This window comes from Panthera pardus, unplaced genomic scaffold, assembly GCF_024362965.1.
Source record: "Panthera pardus isolate Hobbes unplaced genomic scaffold, ASM2436296v1 HiC_scaffold_2, whole genome shotgun sequence".
Lineage (NCBI taxonomy): Eukaryota > Metazoa > Chordata > Mammalia > Carnivora > Felidae > Panthera > Panthera pardus.
In genome coordinates this window covers 144,716,847-144,732,472 of record NW_026526765.1, presented here as the reverse complement: position 1 = coordinate 144,732,472, position 15,626 = coordinate 144,716,847, and the positions used below count along the sequence as shown (strand labels likewise).

General features: G+C 40.9%; 1 long non-coding RNA gene across 1 annotated transcript in view; it reads right to left on the bottom strand.

The window, feature by feature from the left end:
* LOC109278923 (uncharacterized) overlaps positions 1–15,626 on the bottom strand; it is a 152,046-nt gene that overhangs the window by 114,895 nt on the left and 21,525 nt on the right. Inside the window, exon 2 of the long non-coding RNA XR_002085926.2 lies at positions 3,057–3,299. This is a non-coding gene — a long non-coding RNA (uncharacterized LOC109278923). The remainder of the gene's footprint in view (positions 1–3,056; positions 3,300–15,626) is intronic.

Genomic DNA, 15,626 nt, shown 5'->3' with positions numbered 1-15,626 from the left:
ATCGTGGGAATACAGTATAGAATACATAGGACATACAAAATGTGTTAATTGACTGTTTGCGTTATTGGTAAGGCTTCCAGGCAACAGTAGGCTATTAGTAGTTAAGTAGTGGGGAGTCAAAAGTTATACATGAATTTTTAACTGCATGCTGGGGCGGGGGGGACTTGGTGCCCTTAATCCCTACATTGTTCAAGGGCCAGGTGTAGACAGAGAAAAGGAGGAGGCTTTCATGCTAATTTCCCAACAAAACTGCCACTCTGTTCAAACTGGTTTACTTGGGTTCTAGGCAAATACAGGCTCTTCCACCCCTGGATATGTGTGTGCATGTGTGTGCCCGTGCGTGTGCACATGCACGTGTGTGCACCATTCCTTCTATCTGCAATGCTTCTGCTCACCCCTGAAGACTCATTCCTTAAAATCAGCTTCAACATCACTTCCCCGGGAACATTTGCCTTATTAGCTCCATTGCAAATGCCAGCCCCTTGCATCCTATGATTTTCATTATCTGTTTACCATACATTTGGCATTTACAAAACATTGTCTTATGTTCTGTCTATTACATTTCCCCTAAAGAGATGATAAGCCCTTAGAAGGCAGCCTTCAAGCCTTTGGACTCCCAACACAGGGCAAGTTGCCCCAAAAAAGAGTTAAAACAAAGATCTGTCGATCGATGCCAACATCCGCTCATACTTTCTTTTGGTGTTTTTGTTCCAGTAGCTGGGAATTCATGTCAAACTCCTACGCGTGGTGAGACAGGGGCTCAGCAAGGGTGTCCCAATCAACCCCCTGAGAACGAGGGAGGCAGCAATTGTTCACTGCTTTAAAATACTTGTGGCAAATAAAGGGAATATGACTCAATCCATATTGAAAAGAACCAGATGAAAGTAGTTACCCACAGAGGAAAACCAAAGAATTAAAATGAAAGCCTATGAACCACTTCAACTATTTCTGCATCTATCCCCGAATAATATTCCACCCAAGTGGAACACATCTCAGTGTGTTTGCACCCGTTTAACACTCCCTCCTCCTTTCCCAGCCCAGGTTCCACAACTCCCAGCTTAGCGTCATCCCAAAATGTTTGCAGGTGGTTGGACTGGATTCCCAAGCTCCAGATGGCTCAGTCAGCACCGGAGAATCTGGAGAGCCCCGAATTTTCATGCTTTTCTGGTTGCACCACAAAAGACCTTCCCATCCAGCCTCCTCCCCAAACGACCCCTCAGTTTTCCACTTGTGCTTGACTTAACCTGAGTCCCAACGGTCTCCAGCTCTTCCCGAGGCCCTCCATCTGGCCTCTCCTTGCTCTTCTGCCCACAACAGGATTCTCCAATGAGGCAAATCACCCTCCAACCCCAAGAACACCCTCGGGTCTGTGAACTCCAATGGCCGTGACAATATTGAAGAGAAACCGAGCAGGTATGATGCCGGTTTCCAAAGTTGACCTGCTGCTGATTGAGTCATATCTGCCTGTCTTCCGGAGGTTGTATTACGTTCCCCTTCTGACTCATGTCACTTTAAAACTTGTATAACTTGAATCTGCCAGGTGAACATGACCCTTCACTTTTTGCCTCTGGGTCTTCCAGCAGCAGCCGGCTCCCGGGGCTCAACCTATAGACACCATTCAGTGAACCCATCTGAGAACAGAATCCCTGGACCTACCATTTAAAGACTGCTGCATGGGGGCACCTGGGTGGCTCAGTTGGTTAAGCATTTAACTTCAGCTCAGGCCATGATCTCGAGACTCTTGAGTTCAAGCCCCATGTGGGGCTCTGTGCTGACAGCACAGAGCCTGCTTCAGATCCTCAATCCCTCTGTCTTTGCCTCTCTCGTTCTCTCTCTCAAATATAAACTTTAAAAAATTAATGGGGCACCTGGGTGAATGTCCGACTTTGACTCAGGTCATGGGGGGCGCCTGGGTCTTGCGTTCGCAGGTTCGAGCCCCTGTATCAGGCTCCGTGCTGACAGCTCAGAGCCTGGAGCCTGCTTCTGATTCTGTGTCTCCCTCTCTCTCTCTGCCCCTCCCCTGCTCATGCCCTGTCTCTGTCTCTCAAAAAATAAAATAAAATGTTAAAAAAAAAGTTTAAAAATTAAAAAAAAAAATTGCTGCATGATCTGCTAGTTAGACGGAGCCTGCTTTCTTACTTGAAAAATTAGGCTTAAGAACACTTTGAAGTATTGTCATGATGATTACATGAGATAACATGAGGGAAGGGTCTGGAATCAAACCTGGCATTGAAGTAGGGGCTCAGCAAACATGAAGTTGAATCTGCCATTTGTATAGGACCCAAAACTGGGCAAATATTGACAATTTCATATGACTCAACCTGCCACGAGTCTTCTAGTCAAGCACTGAGGACATTAGTATTCAACTGGCTGGAGTGTCGGGACCAGAGGAGGTGGGATTTTAGGGATGGAACCTCAGAGATGACTTTCAAAGATTCATTTAAATCATCAATGATTTATTTAAATCCTCAAAGAATCAAGGAATGCCAGAATCCAGCAAGAGGCTTTAAAATGCTGGGAGATTTTCTGGACTCTGAGCTACTTAAGCAAAACTCATTTAAAGAGCTAGGATAACAATGTGGTTAGGAGCCTAGATTCTGGGGACAGATTTCCTGAGCTCAAATCCCAGCTCTGCTACTCATCAGCTTTTTGACCTGGAGCAAGTTTGTTGGCTGATTGGAGTCTCAATGTTTTCCTCCAGGACTCAGGATTGTACTGGGTTGCTATGGAGACTAAGTAAGTTAATATATGTGAAGTTCTTAGAATATGAAGTGTTAACTGTCATTAACTTGATTTAAAATAGGTGGTATGTAGGGGCGCCTGGGTGGCTCCATCTCTTAAGCATCTGACTTCAGCTCAGGTCATGATCTCACAGCTCATGAGTTTGAGCCCCACATCGGGCTCTGTGCTGATGGCTCAGAGCCTGGAGCCTGCTTCGAATTCTGTGACCCTGTCTCTCTCTCTGTCCCTACTGTGCTCGTGCTCTGTTTCTCTCCCTCTCTCTCTAAAAAATAAACATTAAAAAATTTTTTTTAAGTTAGGTGGTATGTACTGACCGGAGACCCAAGATTGGAAATTCGAATTCCAGCAATGGGAAACCAGCCTCCTTCCTCTTCTAGAGCTGTTCCAGGACAGCAGCTGAGACACCCCTTGGGAAGTTCAAAGATGGTGGATGTCACCACCCAGGAGAGCTCAGGGAGGGTCCTCCCAGCCAGCGGCATTGCATCCAGTGCTTCCAGGTGCTTCGAGAGAAGGGCCGGGAACTTTAGTCACCCAGAGCAGAAGTGACTCAGGTGCACCTGCAGAATCCAATGGAGGAGAAGTGATGAGGGATGAAAAGGAAGGGAGATAGAACAGCCACACACCAAGAAGAAGCGGACACAGCTCATGCTAGAGGGGAATGAAAGCATTAGTTGAATTCACGGTTTACTTAGAAAGTCAGATTCGGACAAAGACGTCGTAAGGAAAATGATAACGATGTCCTACAGGTTTTCCCATAACTACTTTCACGCGTATTACCTGATGATATCCATCCAAAACAAAAACAAAAACAAAAATAAAAAAACAAAAAAGTAAAACCCTATGAGGCAGGTAGGCAAAGCTAGCATTGTATTTGAAGATGAGCAATTAGGGGCGCTGAGTGGCTCAGTCTGTTGTTCAGCATCCAACTTTTGGTTTCAGCTCAGGTTGTGATTTCACAGTTTGGGAGTTCGAGCCCCACGTGGGGCTCTGCACTGACAGCACACAGCCTGCTTGGGATTCTCTCTCTCCCTCTCTCTCTCTCTCTCTGCCCTTCCCTGCTCATGCTTTCTCTCTCTCTCTCTCTCAAAATAAATGACCATTAAAAAAAAAAATTAAAGATGAGCAATGGAAGGATCCGGGAGCTTCAATGACTTACCCAAGCCTACTTGCCCAGTAGGTGATGGAGCTGGAATTTGAGCCCCTTAAAGTCAGAGCCACGTTTATCTTTGTCTCCCTAGCACCAGCCACTAAGTTCAAGTTTACTGAGTGAATGGGCTCAAATGGGCTGGAACACAGACTCACGCTCTCAGGCTGGTCCTGGATCTCAGGCAATGACTCAGATGCTCATGCTTTGCAGATTCCCAAACCCACAGCTGGACAGTCACTCAGAGGCAGTGAAGGGGTGGAGGGTGGGTAAAGGGACAGGGTTTCAACAGTTTGTGCCAGAACAGATTAGGTATCTCGTACACATAATCAGCATGCATATGTCCCTTTTCCATAGCCCTAATGACAAGCGAGACTATCCAGCCACAGCTCTCAGGCTGCCATTTATAACCCATTTGCTCATGAGGGATAAAGCCTGCCTTATAAGGTGATTTTGAGGTCCTTCCTCTTCGTGTGTGTGTGTGTGTGTGTGTGTGTGTGTGTGTGTGTGTCTGTAGATACATACAGGTATATACATTTACTTATCAGGTACACCATCGATTTGCCCCACATCTTATTAGAGACAGATCTGGACAGAGTGCTTAAAGATCTCAAGAGAAAGGGGCACCTTGGTGGCCCAGTTGTTGAAGTGTCTGACTTCAGCTCCAGTCATGATCTCATGGCTGGTGAGTTCAAGCTCTGCATCACACCCTGTGCTGATAGTGCGGAGCCTGTCTGGGACTCTCTCTCCCTCTCTCTCTCTCTCTCATTCTCTCTCAAAAAAATAAATAAATAAACTTAAAAAAAAAATCTCAGGGCGCCTGGGTGGCTCAGTCAGTTGAACGTCCAACTTCAGCTCAGGTCATGATCTCACGGTCCGTGAGTTCGAGCCCCGTGTGGGCTCTGTGCTGACAACTCGGAGCCTGGAACCTGCTTCAGATCTGTGTCTCCCTCTCTCTCTGCCCCTCTTCCACTCACACTCTGTCTCTCTCTGTCTCAAAAATAAATAAACATGAAAAAAAAATTTTTTTAAAAAGGATATTCTTTCTCCATTCCAAAGCGGTGGAGATTTCACTGCTAAGTGTCCAAGCCCCTCTTCTGTTCCAAAGAGTTTGGGGGGGATTCTGAGCCATTGGAAGGATGAGAGGAGGAGGCGTTTCTCCAAATGGAGTATGTTTGATGAAGCACCAGGGAGTCTGGAGGCATCGCCATTGCCTGCAAGATAGATGGCCCCTGTGCTATCTGCTGTTAACTAGTGGTCCCTCAATGGTGGCACATACGGTGACAGACGCAGGAATGCAATGTTGGCAAAACTTCCAAGAGCCTCTGAGTCCTGGTGACAGACGATGCTTGCTCCCAAGAGACAAACATTTGCAGATTTCATTCTCTGGCTGGCTAGTCAGTGATTCTAATCTGTCTAACACAAACGGAGAAAGCCCTCAGGGTATAAATTGATGTAGCTCATTGTTGCTCTCTTGAATCCTTTAGAATTTCCTCTTTATCTTTCTGAAATGTTGCCCACGTTGTGAAAGAGGGTATGTGTGTTAGTGTGTTCTTCTCATTCTGCAACTGTAGGAACTCATATTCTTTCGTTTCTTTTGACCTCTCCCCTTTACTCTCTCTGTTCTCTTTTTTGTGAAACTCTTACTAGAAGCTGTTGGGTCTGCTGGATCTGCTTCGACATCTCTTTGCTGTTCCCTCCTATTTTTTTCTCTTTGTCCTTTTGCGTTATGTAATGGGGTTGATTTTTCAGGTCAATCGGCAAGCTCACAAATTTGCTTTTCATGTGTGTCCCTTGTGCCCTTCGTCTGAGGAATACTAGTAGTGACAGACCTAACATGAAAAATGTACAACCTTGCGGAATGTCATAATGAACAAAATAAAATGGAGAGGGGGCGCCTGGGTGGCTCAGTCGGTTAAGCGTCCGACTTTAGCTCAGGTCATGATCTCACAGTTGGTGAGTTCGAGCCCCGCATAGAGCTCTCTGCTGTCAGCACAGAGCCCGCTTTGGGTAGTCTGTCTCCCTCTGTCTCTCTGCGCCTCCACTCTTTGCACTGTCTCAAAAATAAATAAACATTAAAATAAATAAACAAAATAAAAATAAATGGAGAGATTTACCATGTTCTCAAATAGGAAGACACAGTAACATAGAATTGTCCCTTCTTAACCTAGACCTTCAAAAGTAATCCTGGTAAAACCTTAAGAATATTGTTTTTGATAGACGGGCCATCTAGAGTTGATTGGGATATGTGTGAAGCAGGAAGATTATTGTCTCCTCTCCTGCTGGAGACTCCACTACGTTGAGAGTAAGGCAACTAGGATCACAAAAGAAGGTAGAAACCTGTAAAGAGATGCAATTTTGGAAGACAGAACTGAATGGGGGAGAGGTGACTGATTGTAGCATGCGAAGGAGGTAATGAGCCAAGTCACCTGGAGGGGAATGACCGCTAATAAGTGAGCCAAATCACCACAAAGGAAAACCTGAGATGTTCAGCTTTGGAGACGGCAGGTTCAGTGAAAGGCTGGGTTGAAGTGCGGAGCTAAAAATCGGCATTGCTCGAAGCTTGTCAATGGGGTAGCCATATCCTTCCTCCACCTCAGGCAGTCAGGCTACTAATCTCCCAGACCATGGATTGAAGAGTTCTTTTCTGTTTAATTTAATGGGCAAGGCTGAGACTCAGGCTTATGCAAATGGAGACAGCAGAGGGGAGGCAAGCGGAATTCTGCAAAAGAAATGGTTGAACTGCATGGCTCCGTTTCCCCAAATTGCGCTCCATATGCTGACAGGTGCATAAAGAAAATCAGAAGATTCTCTCTCTCTCTCTCTCTCTCTCTGTACAAACTAAATGGCCCTAAGGATGAAGCTTCCATTTTTCTCTTTTCTTCCTCCCTCCCTCCCTCTTCCTTCCTTCCTTCCTTCCTTTCTTCCTTCCTTCCTTCCCTCCTTCCTTTTTCTTTCTTTCTCTTTCCTTTCTTTTCTTGCTTTCTTGCTTCTTATGAACTCTCTGTTCAATCACCCCTAAATGTAGCCCAGAGGTCAACAAATCCTGTCCACACACTCAGGCCCTTCAAACAATATTTTAGAGGCTCATTCTTAGATAGAATCAGAGTGCCAACCCTCCCAAACTATTGATGAGAACCTCCAGCACGAAAGAGAAAGACCAATGCAAGAATAAAGAAAAAAAAAGAAGAAATCTCGAGAAAACAAACGGAAGGGGATATAAGATTTCCTTACAACACTAGGGAAATAAGTGAAGAAACTGTATCCTTATACCCAGAAATAGAAGTGATATAAAAGGATAAAATCAAAGAACAAGAAGTCAAATTTTCTGCTGAAAATAAAAACTTAATCAAAATCCAATATTCAATAGGAAGGTTGGAGGAAGAAGCTGAGGAAATCTCCCAAGAACTAGCACAAAAAGACATAACATTAAAAATTAGGAAAGGAAAGAAAAGTAATGTAGAGGATGAAGATAAGAGGAGGCATTAGCCAAGCAAAATGATTTCTTAAGAAAGAGAAGGGAGAAAACAGAGAGGTGGGAAATACAGAAGTAACACAGCAATAAAATTTCTAGCACTGAAAACAATAAATCTCCAGGTTGCAAGTACCTCTTCTATGCCCAAGAAAATGGATGAAATAACCCATACCAAAGTACGTAAGTTGTGAGATGTCTGACTTCTGGGGGAAAAGAGAAGATCCTAATGGTTCCCCCGAGGAGCAAAAAAAAAAAAAAAAAAAAAAAAAGCCATTTACAAGGAAAACAGACAGGAGGTAGAAATAGGATTATTCACAGCTACAATGAATGTTAGAGACCAATAAGGCGGTGCTTCAAGTATTTAAAGGAAAATTAAGTTTTAGCTTAGATTTCAAATCCTGGCCAAATTGTAATTTCAGGGAGTGGATAAAATGGACTCTTTCAGGAGGGTAAGAACTGTAAAATACTCCCCTTGTTCCTTATAAAAAGCAAGTAGAGAACTTTCCGCTCTCTGGATTGTAGGCTATAACAACCTTCCCGCTGAGGTCAACTAAAACAGTTGTAGGGATGGGCGTCTGAGTGGCTCAGTTGGCTAAGCATCTGACTTCAGCTCAGGTCATGATCTCGCAGTTCACGAGTTCAAGTCCCGTGTCGGGCTCTGTGCTGACAGCTCGGAGCCTAGAGCCTGCTTCTGATTCTGTGTCTCCCTCTTTCTCTGCTCCTCCCCTGCTCGTGCTCTGTCCCTTTCTGTGTCTCAAAAATAATAAATAAATGATTTTTTTAAAAAAGGAAGTAACAAAATAAAACATTCCTGGGAGTGGAAGCAGCATGGATACTTCCGCGTGCATGCACACACACACACACACACACACAATCAAAAAACAAAACAAAACAAGAAAAACAGTTGTAGGGAAACAATATATCCAGATACAATTTTAATTATTTAAATATATTACATATGTATATATCTTTAAAATTATCTTATAATTAGCATATTTTCATTTATAAATATTAAATATATTATTTTTAAGATACTAGACCGAAATACATAATTAAACTATATTTTACAAATATGAATAACGTATTTATATTTCAATTCTTCTTCAAAGCATCAAAAAGCTGGTAAGATAGTGATGGATTACTATGGCCAAATTTTGGAGAATCTGAGAAGCAAGGTCTCACAGCTGTTTTTGCTCTGCTTAGGAAGACAAGGCTGCAATAGGGAGCTGCGGTATCTGGCAACCTCACTGGACAAAAGAGATAAAAGGAACAGCCAAGTGGAGAGTCTGATAGACACACACATTAAGTTGAGGTCCTGAAGGGCTTTACTCTTGGAGCAGGACTTCCCAAATGTGCCTGCATAGTAGGATCTCAGGAGGGCTTTTATTTTATTATTTTTTTTAATGTTTATTTGTTTATTTTTGAGAGAGAGCACAAGCAGGGAAGGGGCAGAGAGAGATTGGGAGAGAGAGAATCCTGAGCAATCTCTGTGCACCATCAGCACAGAGCCCAACGTGGGGCTCAAACCCATGAACCGGGAGATCATAACCTGAGACCAAGTCGGATGCTTAACCGACTGAGCCACCCAGGAATCCCCAGGAAAGCTTCCCCAGGAAAGCTTCAGGGGAGCTTTGAAAAATTCCAAAGTGCAGGCTGCACCAGAGACCAATGAAGTCACAGTCTCTGGGGGTGGGACACAGGCATCAGTAGATTTGGAAGCTCCCCCAGTGATTCCAGTGTGCTGATGACTTTGGGAACCTCCAGTGTGTGGAAGTAACACTGTTCTCATGTGGGTGACTCTGAGAATCTCAAGTCTGGGATCTCAGTTCATGTGGTCCCAAGGGGTCAGAAGCAAATGAACGTTCTCTGTGGTGGTATATATTTTCATCCTAGGCCTCAGATTATTTCTCCAAAAAAAGAAATATGCTTAAATGCAATGTCAAGTGCAAGTTCTCTATGAGTGAAAACCAGCATCTGGGAATATTACCATTCAAACAAACCCGGAAAGACACCCTAACTTCAGAGAGTGAAAGTACTGGGCACAGACTCCAAAACCATGTTTCTTGTCTTAAAAGAGAAAAGGAAAAGCTTGAAACTTTCAGCTGGGATGTGGAAACCAAAAAGGTGACTTTGATTTGAAAAAGAAGCAAGCAGAAGTTCTACAACTGAAAAATATAAGACCCATAATTAAGAATTTAATGCAGAGTCTAACAGTCCAGCAGATATAGCCAAAGATTAGACTAGGAAACTGGAATATAAATCAGAAGAAGAGATCCAGAATGTGTTACAGAAAGGCCAAAAGGATGAGAAAGAAAACAGAAGAGAGGATAAAAAACATCAGGTAAGCTTTGGTAAACTTTTGCTTGAAAGGTCAGGTAGTAAATATTTTAGGCCAGGCAGGCAGGCTATACTGTGTCGGTTGCCACTGTAGCTTAAAAAAAAAAAAAAAAAAAAAAAAAGCCATAGACAAGAGGTGAATAAATAAGCATGACTATATTCAAAACTTTGTTTACAAAAATAGACGGCTGACCCACAGGCCATGGTTTGTCATAGAAAAAGATCTAATATATATATGTTAGATCTTGGAGACGTATGTTCTCCAATCATACCACAGAGGACAGTAGAGAGGAATAGAGTAAAAACAATAATCTAAGAAAAAAATTACTAATAATCTTTTAAGAATTGATGAAAGACAACAACTCACAAATTTGGGAACCCAATAAATCCTCAGGACAAATATAAAGAAATCCACACTTTGGTTTGGAAGTAAAGCAAAAAGAAAGAGAAAAGCCTTTTTCTTTTTAATTTTTAAAATGCTTATTTTTGAGAGAGAGAGAGTGAGGGAGAGAGCAGGGGAGGAGCCAAGAGAGACGGAGACAGAGAATTGAAAGCAGGCTCTGCACTGCTGGTGCAGAGCCCCAGGCAGGGCTTGAACTCACGAACCATGAGATCATGACCCAAGCCAAAGGTAGACACTTAACCCACTGAGCCACCCAGGTGCCCCAAGAAAGAGAAAATCTTAAAAGATGCTAGAGAAAAAGTTGCTTTCAAAGGAGTGATGGAGTGACAGCTGACATCTCAATATTACAAAATAAAATAAAAAGCCAGAACACAAGGGAATGTTATCTTCAATGTATTGAAAGAAAATAACCACCCATCTAGAATTCTAAAGTCATCAAAATTATATGCTTCAAAAATGAAGGCAACATAAAGACATTACTGGATAAGTAAAAGCACAGAAATTTTGCCTTCTGTAGATCTCCACTAAAGTATATGATAGAGAATGCACTTCAGACACAAGAAAAATGATCATGGGCAGAAGGTATAGTTAAGAGGGGGAAAAGGAGAGCAAAGAAAATAGTAAATACATGAGTAAATCTAAATGAATATTGACCATGTAGAATAATAACTTTTATGCCTTAAGGTGTCTAAATATAAAGAGAATTGAAATACATAGCAATAAAAGCATGAAACTTGGGAATATGATAATTAATACTGAAGTTTTTGTGCTGTCTGGGAGGAAGGTAAAGGAATTAAGTAACATTTGATAAGTCAAGGATGCATACTGTAACTTCTAGAATAACCACCAAGAAAAAGGAGATGAAGTGTGCAACTTCCAAGCAGATAGGAAAGAAAATTTTCAAGCTAGTAAAATCAATGAAAACAAAAAGAAAGAGAAGAAAAAAAAACATGGAATAGATGGTAAATAAAAACATTAAACATTAAATTCTCTACATTAAACACAATGTAGAGAATTAGATTAAATGTAGATAGACTAACTGGCCGGTTAAAACACTAAGATTGCCCATCTAGATCAAAAAATCAACCCCGAATATGTACTATTTAAAAGTTACCTATCTAGGGGTGCCTGGGTGGCTCAGTGAGTTGAGCATCCAACTCTTGATTTCGGCTCAGGTCATGAACCCAGAGTCATGGGATCAAGCCCCTCACTGTCAGTGAGGAGCCTGCTTGAGATTCTTTCTCCCTCTCCCTCTGCCCCTACCCCTCAAAATAAAATTAAATTAAAATAACATATCTAAAACATAAGAATACAGAAATGTTGACAGCAACTAGAAAACATGCTCCAACAAAACAAGGAAACGAATTTAAAAAGAGAAAGACTTGAGATGAAGAAAATAAGGAATTGGAGGAGGAAGACAAAAGTTTCTGGGAAGAAATCTTCCAGATAAAGGAAGAAGTAAAAAAAACTATCTAATGCTTCTGAGCATGGGAGAAAATCTGCTGATAGGTATGTGGTCCTTCAATGGAATATTTGGAAAAAACTGAGATATGTTTATAAAAAAAAAAATCACACAAGTAAAAACAGGAGCAATTAATAAGTCCAAAAAAAAAAAAAAACCAAGAAAGGATTTTATTTATACTGGAAAGGAAATGTAGTCATAATATACTAATCAACTCTCATAATATACTAATATACATAATATACTAATCAATACTAATATACTAATCAAACACTCCAAGTATTTGTCCAATCTTAATGTAAACATGAATTATGTATTTAGCCAAAGTTGTGATAAACTCTGTTGAAGAGGGAGTGGGGTACAATGTAAAACAGAGGAATATTTATGAATGGAAGTCAATAAATGATGTGAAAAAGTGATCAATCAAGCAATTAGCGGTATAATAACATTATTTAGAAATTTAAAGGTTAATGCCAGAAATACCAGCTAAAAGAGGTAAAAGTGATTACCTCTGAGGAGAGGAAATGAGGAAATGAAGAGTAGTAGGACAAGTGTTGTTTGTAATTATAAGCCTTCTCATTTATTTAGTTTTTAAATTATGTACACATCTTATTTTGTTAAAATTTTCAAAAGTTAAAAATAAAACCAGAAAAGAGAGGAGGCAATGCAGGGAAACTTTTTCTACCGGATATAAAAAATTAAAATGGAAATTAAAATTGTAAATCACTTTATGAGGGAATAGACAAATAGCTATCTGACTACCTCATAAATTATATAAGTTAAACAATGATTAAGTGGCACAGATATAAACAAATAGATCATTGAAACAGAATGAAAGTCCAGACAGATTCACATTCATACAGGAATTCAGTTCATGATAAAAGCAGCATTTTATTTTTTTTTAAGTTTATTTTTTTATTTTGAGAGAGAGAGAGAGAGAGAACATGAGCAGGGGAGGATCAGAGAGATAGGGAGAGAGAGAGAATCCCAAGCAGGGTCTGCGCTATCAGCCCCAAGTCTGACATGGGGATAGATCCCATGAACTGCAAGATCATGACCTGGGCTGAAATCGAGAGTCGGATGCTTAACTGACTGAGCCACCCAGGCACCCCCAAAAAGCAGCATTTTAAATCAGTAGGGAAGGATAGTTTTTGATGAGTGGGTGAGACACCTGTCAATTCATTTAGAAGATCAACATTGGAGCCCTGTTTCATACCATACACAGAACGAAATCTCACACAGATTAAAAGACTAAATGCAAAAAACAAAATTATAAAAAAAGAATGAGATACTATCTCATTCTGAGTTTGCAATAGGTCTATAAAAAATTTGAAAATATGAAAAAGGAAAATGGTCGTACAGTATAATAAGGATGATTCCATTTTTTTAGAAATATATGTGAGTGAGTTTCTGTGTGTGTGTGTGTGTGTGCACACTTGTGTGAGTGTGTATGTGAGTAAGTGTGTGTGTTTATGTGAGTGTGTATATGTGGGTGAGAGTATATGAGTGTTTGTATGAGTATACGAGTGAGTCAATGTGTGTATGTGGTGGGTGTGAATGTGCATGTGTGTGGTTGTGGGAGTGTGTATGTGGGTGAATGAGAATATGAGTGAGTGTGTATGTATGAGTTTGTATGAGTATGTGAGTGAGCATGTATAAGTGTGTGCGCGTGTGTGTGTTAATAACAGTGACTAGATTTGGGTGGTGGTGATAATGGGGGAGGTTATAATTCTCAAAAATGTGGCAAAGATGGGATGACTATTACTTTCATTTTCTCCTCTTACCATTTTTAAAATAAAAAATGTTAAAAGAAAAATTTTTTAAATATTTAAAAGTAAAGTTTTCATCTTAACCTTCAAATTTATCCACCTGTTACTTACCAGGCAATTTGCAAAAAACTGTGTTCACTCGGCCACAGCAACTGCTTACTCAACACATCTCCAGAGGCAAGGGAAACCAAAGCAAAAATGAACTATTCAGACCTCATCAAAATAAAAAGCTTCTGCACAGAGAAGGAAACAATCAGCAAAACGAAAAGGCAACTGACGGAATGGGAGAAGATATTTGCAAATGACATATCAGATAAAGGGTCAGTATCCAAAATCTATAAAGAATTTATCAAACTCAACACCCAAAACACAAATAATCCAGTGAAGAAATGGGCAAAAGACATGAAGAGACACTTCTCCAAAGAAGACATCCAAATGGCCAACCAACACATGAAAAAATGCTCAACATCACTCATCAGGGAAATACAAATCAAAATCACAATGAGATATCACCTCACCTGTCAGAATGACTAACATTAACAACTCAGGCAACAACAGATGTTGGCGAGGATGCAGAGAAAGAGGAACTCTTTTGCATTGTTGGTGGGAATGCAAGCTGGTGCAGCCACTCTGGAAAACAGGATGGAGGTTCCTCAAAAAACTAAAAATAGAACTACCCTACCACCCAGCAATTCCACTACTAGGCATTTATCCACGGAATACAGGTATGCTGTTCCGAAAGGACGCATGCACCCCCATGTTTAGAGCAGCACTATCCACAATAGCCAAAGTATGGAAAGAGCCCAAATGTCCGTCGATGGATGAATGGATAAAGAAGATGTGGTATATACACAATGGAGTATTACTCGGCAATCAAAAAGAATGAAACTTGCCATGTGCAACTATGCGATGGAACTGGAGGGTATTATGCTAAGTAAAATTAGTCAGAGAAAGACAAAAATCATATGACTTCACTCATATGAGGACTTTAAGAGACAAAATACATGAACATAAGTGAAGGGAAGCAAAAACAATATAAAAACAGGGAGGGGGACAAAAACATAAGAGACTCTTAAATATAGAGAACAAACAGAGGGTTACTGGAAGGGGTGTGGGAAGGGGGATAGGCTAAATGGGTAATTACTCCTGAAATCATTGTTGCACCATGTGCTAACTAACTTGGATGTAAATTATAAAAAATAAATAAATTATAGAAAGAAAAAATAATTAATTAATTAATTTTTTTAAAAACCTGTGTTCAGATGTAAACCCTGGAAGAATAAATGCATATATTTATATCTGCTACAACTTCTCTGATCTTTATTTTTTAAAAAGTCTTTGTTCAGCCTTTGTAAGTAGGAAATGTTCTCTTTAAGCAACATGTATTGAATGATTATAATATGCTGAACATATGACTAGGTATATCATGTAATTTCTCCTAACACAGGGAAAAATTCCTAAGTAAAATTGCAAGCCAAATTACAAGAGGGAAACACTCTTTCAGATTATGATAGGAAATAACTTCAGAACTCCCAAGCAATAATGGCAATTTTTTTAATGTTTTTATTTTATTTTTGAGAGAGAGAGTGAGAGCAGGGGAGGAGCAGAGAGAGAGAGACACAGAATCTGAAGCAAGCTCTAGCTCTGAGCTGTCAGTACAGAGCCTATGTGGGGCTCGAACTCATGGACTGTGAGATCATGATCCAAGCTGAAGTCAGAAGCTTGACCGACTGAGCCACCCAGGTGCCCCTCAATAATGGCAATTTTTCAAATGGACTCCTGTATTGTGGAAAAACTAAAAAAATGATACAACTAGCACCCCTATATGAGTTGTAAGAATTGCAAAGGAAAAGATGCGATGGGAGAAATTTTTCTGGAAGCACTTAATTAGAAATTAAATTAGAAATTAGAAATAAATCCTGTTTAGGGTGCGTGGGTGGCTCAGTTGGTTGAGCATTGGACTCTTGGTTTCAGCTCAGGTAGTGATCTCACGGTTAGTGAGTTCAAGACCTGCACCGGGCTCTGCGCTGACACTGTGGAGCTTGCTCGGGATTCTCTCTCTGCCCCTCTGCTGCTTGTGCTCTCGCTCGCTCACTCGCTCGTTCTCTCAAAATAAATAAATAAACGTTTTAAAAAATTGAGGGAAAAAAAATCCTGTTTGCCCCAGTCAATTTAAAAAAATTTTTTTAATGTTTATTTATATCTGAGAGAGAGAGACAGACAGACAGAGCGTGAGCAGGAGAGGGGCAGAGAGAGGGAGACAGAATCCAAAGCAGGCTCCAGTCTCCGAGCTG